The sequence below is a fragment of the Lepisosteus oculatus genome, unplaced genomic scaffold (genome assembly GCF_040954835.1).
Source record: "Lepisosteus oculatus isolate fLepOcu1 unplaced genomic scaffold, fLepOcu1.hap2 HAP2_SCAFFOLD_803, whole genome shotgun sequence".
In the NCBI taxonomy this organism is placed as follows: Eukaryota; Metazoa; Chordata; class Actinopteri; order Semionotiformes; family Lepisosteidae; genus Lepisosteus; species Lepisosteus oculatus.
Window position 1 is genome coordinate 32,149 of NW_027168366.1, and position 4,298 is coordinate 36,446.

Below are 4,298 nucleotides of genomic sequence, written 5' to 3' on the forward strand. Positions count from 1 at the left end.
TCATTCCGACATGAAGCCACCCTTAAGTCCTCTGAGGCGTGTCTGTCTGCAAGGCTTGTATTGTGGAAATGTTTTTTTGAAACGGAGAACGACTTTGAAATAGGCTTCCGCCGGCGCCTCGCGATCCAGGTAAGATTGTAGCAAGAACGCAGCGGCAGCGGGGCTTGCTGTAGTCGTGGCCGAGTGGTTAAGGCGATGGACTAGAAATCCGTTGGGGTCTCCCCGCGCAGGCTCGAATCCTGCCGACTACGTTGTCCGCCTCCAGTTGGTGTGTTCCGGCGCAAGCAAAGAAGCGCGCCTCTTTGCTGTTTCTGGTGGTTTTAAAACACCCAATCGCTTGTACCCGCTGCCTTGGAAATAAATTCTTCAGCGTCCGTGAATGGCATTTTGCAGCTGGAAGCAGATGTCGACGCGTTTTGCACAGAGCACCAAAAAAGCGTCTTTTTTGAAGGCCCAGGCACTAAGCATTGGTGGTTCAGTGGTAGAATTCTCGCCTGCCATGCGGGAGGCTCGGGTTCGATTCCCGGCCAATGCAGTGGCTTTTGCAGTGAGCGGCTCCATCACTTGCATCCCCTTGCAACTCGCAACTCAAAAAAACCACTGAAGCTAAGCAGGTGTGAGCCAGGTCAGTACCCGGATGAGGGTGAGCTACAGGAAAAAACAAAGCTTTCAGCTGGAAGCGGTGTTAATGGTGCCGGCGGGGGGGGCGCTCACCCTGAGGTCTGTGCGGGTCCCAATGCCCCAGTATAGTGACGGAGATGCTGTGTTGTAAGAGGGCGCTGTCTTTTGGATGAGATGTAAAACCGAGATCACAGCGCTCTGTGGTCATTAAAAATGACCACCAAAACCTTTGACAAAAGCTTTTGGTAATTGATGGTCTTCAATAATGCTTCTCCTTTAGGTACATTTTAAATCAGCTGAAAAATGCTGTGAAATGGGGGGGCAATTCAGGCCAGTGTAGGATTTGGGTTACAAGAACCATGAAAATGCACGAGAAAGCCCGTACACTGAATTACACGGCTTTCTATTCAAAGGAGGGCAAAAGAAATTCCCTGAGATCGATTTTTTGCAGCACAGAGAGGATTACTGTCGTGAGGCTGGTTAGCTCAGCTGGTTAGAGCGTGGTGCTAATAACGCCAAGGTCACGGGTTCGAGCCCCGTACGGGCCAGGTCCTTTTCTCCTCTCTTACCAAAGCTGTTAGGTTCCTTTCCGTGGTGAGATGGGTTGTCATGCAACGCTGCCACATAGTGCCGACAGACAAGAGTGTTGCGGGAGAAGAGAAAAGTGTTTGAAGATTTAAGAGTGTCTTAGGTGGAGCCAAAATCAAGTGTCACAAATGCAAGTGGGAGGTTTTCCAATGTTTAATATGGTAAAAATAAGCGGAAGTTATCTGCCGGTCATGGCACAGTCTGCCATGCTTTTGTCAGATACTGTAAAGTGGTGTCGAACTGGAGCCTCACCATTTGCATATGTGAGGCTCCAGTTATACATCGAGTGTCACATTAAATGACAAAAATGAAGAGAGTTAAAGCAGCTAGAGAGGTTTTCTTACAAATTTTGAGTTGACACAGTTTTGGAAAATGTTTCCTTCACGCTGCACTGTACAACATAGGCAGCCAAGAGTCTCCAAAACAAAACAGAATTGACAGATAGGAGAAAATTCCCACTCGTCCTGAAGTTCCCAAAATCCAGCAGGTGGATTTTGGGAATGGCATACAGACCCCTGGCACAAGTGGTCTGTGCCAGGGGTCTGTATGCCGTTAACCATGCCGCTTAACCCAGTAGCACCACCACAGTCTTAAAGGAAACCGGTGTAACAACATGTCCGGGTAACTTTTTCCATTCACCCGCAGCCCTTTGTGTAAGGATGTGCCACATATGTGGCGTTTTTATCATAGTTATCATAGTTTTCTGATTTTGACCATTTAGATTTAATTGATTGTTGTGTTGAAAAGTCTTTTATTTTTATCACAGTGTAGTTTTCTGATTTTGAGATATGGAGCATTGGCGTTATTCACACAGCAGCTGTATCGACGAGCGGTGAAAAAAGTGTGGTGGAAACGTCGGACCCTAAGGTGGTGACTGCATCGGAGACGGCTGTTAAGACGCTGATCAAAACCAAACGTGTCAAGCCTTCGGAGAGAAATAATAACACGCCTAAAGACTTGGTGTTTGGTGATGTGGGAGACTCAGTGCGGTATATTGCACAGTTAGTATCAAAGGTGGGCACTAATGAGGTGGATAAAAAGCGGGGTTTAGAGAATCTAAGAGCCGCTTTAGCAAGTGTACATTCAGTGTTTCCAAAACTGATCCAGGTTTACGCCGCTAGACTCTTAGACGTTTTTTCTAAAGAAGATGCTGATCTAACCTCTGGATTTCGTTACCTGATAATGCTATTTCATGGTGCACTGGCGAAGACCCACCGGGATAAATGACTAAACATGTGCATGGTGCAGTCCAGAGAATATTGGATGAACTTTCTCCAAACATCGGGGCGAATGATTTTGTACAGCTGCGTTTGACTGCGGGTGGTTTTAACAAACCCTTGTTCTCACGCAGGAGACAACCCGGAGAATTAAATGCTGCTGATTTTTTAAGCCACATCTCAGACCTCTTACAGAGCCACACAGAAATTCTCACCGATGACAGCCTCCGATTAGTGGTGACGATAGTTAGGAATATGCAGGGGGGTGCCCGTCGAAGATTTAAATCCGTTCTGGGTAATTGCTCAGAAAAAAACGCACCTTATCGACTTACATTACACGGGCGGTAATCTGTGTTTCACCGGGAGTGTGTACGGTTTGTTGAATGAAGGTTGTACCAATGGGGAAATGTTACAGGGCGCTAAACGAATGCACAAAGAGTTGGGTTTTTCAGAGAATCAGAAAATTAGTTTGTCAGACATTACTGCTTTTGAAAAACATTTAAAGGTGGTCATTAAAATTTTGTACCATGACCAGGGTGATTGGAAATATTTTACAACGGGGCCCACACCACCTAATTCTAAAATACTTTTTGTTCTACTGCATGAAGAGCATTTTTATGGGGTTTTAAATTTTAAAGCTTTTGTGGGGGCGGCATATTTTTGCACTAACTACCATGCGGCGTATAGCCACAAGAACGCACACGCCTGTGTTAAAACTTGTAAAACCTGTTTAGATCCCCAGTGTTGCGAAATTGATGCAGAAATTCAGAATTGTCCGGCCTGTAAGGTCTTTTGTCGTAGCTCTCAATGTTTGGCGAGACACTTTCGGAATGCAGCGACGGGTGTTAGTAAGTGTGAGCGCAGGGTCTTTTGTGAGAAATGTGAGGTTTATAACCTCTCTAGTCACAAATGTAAAGAGAAACTGTGCTCGCATTGTAACAACGTGATCGACACCCCTGACACACATTTGTGCTACATACTGCCTTTGGACAACCCCAAAATTTCAAACAAGTACATTTTTTTCGACTTTGAATGCATGCAAGAAACGGGGACACACATACCAAATTACATCCATGCCCTTCATATTAACAATAAACGAAGCTGGGAATTTTATGGTGAAACTTGTCTAAAGGATTTTGTGTGTAAATTTATCGACAGACGTTTCAAAAACCATACATTCATATCGCACAATGGCAAGGGATATGACAATTACCTAGTAATCAGACAGTTGTAAGATGAAAAGATGGACGTTGAACTAATTAATCAGGGTGGTAAGATAATGTGTATGACCGTAAAAGCTCTGAACATCAGATTTATCGATTCTTCAAACTTTCTACCTATGAAATTAAGCAAACTGTCGGCCGCCATGGGGTTCCCCGGGGGTAAGGGTCATTTTCCACACTTGATGAACACTTCAGAAAACCAAAATTATGTCAGCCCGATGCCGCCGCCAGAACTTTACGGCGTTAACTACATGCTGCAGAGGGAGAAAGCCGAGTTTTTGGTTTGGTATGAAGAATGCAAGGGAAGTGTGTTTAACTTACAGAGAGAGTTGAAACGTTACTGCCAGTTGGATGTGGCAATTCTAAGAGAAGGCTGTGTCAGGTTTTGGGACAAGGTCATGAATATGACCAGACAGACACGCGTGACTGAGTCAGGGGCCGCCTGCGTTGTGTGCATCGACCCCTTTCAGTTTGTGACCATCGCTAGTGTCTGCATGGCCATGTTCAGACTTATGTTTTTACAGGAAGAGACGATAGCGTTGCTACCCCATGACAATTACCACCACCAGCAAAAACGATTTTCTACACCCAGCATTCAGTGGCTTATGTACATCGAACACACAGAGCCCGTTAAAATCCAACACGCGTT

The 4,298-nt window shown here is 45.4% G+C and overlaps 2 non-coding genes across 2 annotated transcripts; both read left to right on the forward strand.

The window, feature by feature from the left end:
• Positions 1-464: 464 nt before the first annotated feature.
• Positions 465-535, forward strand: trnag-gcc (transfer RNA glycine (anticodon GCC)). The gene has a single exon. It is a non-coding gene; the product is annotated as a tRNA-Gly (tRNA).
• A 560-nt stretch (positions 536-1,095) lies between these two features.
• trnai-aau (transfer RNA isoleucine (anticodon AAU)) lies at positions 1,096-1,169 on the forward strand. The gene has a single exon. It is a non-coding gene; the product is annotated as a tRNA-Ile (tRNA).
• The last annotated feature ends 3,129 nt before the right edge of the window (positions 1,170-4,298 follow it).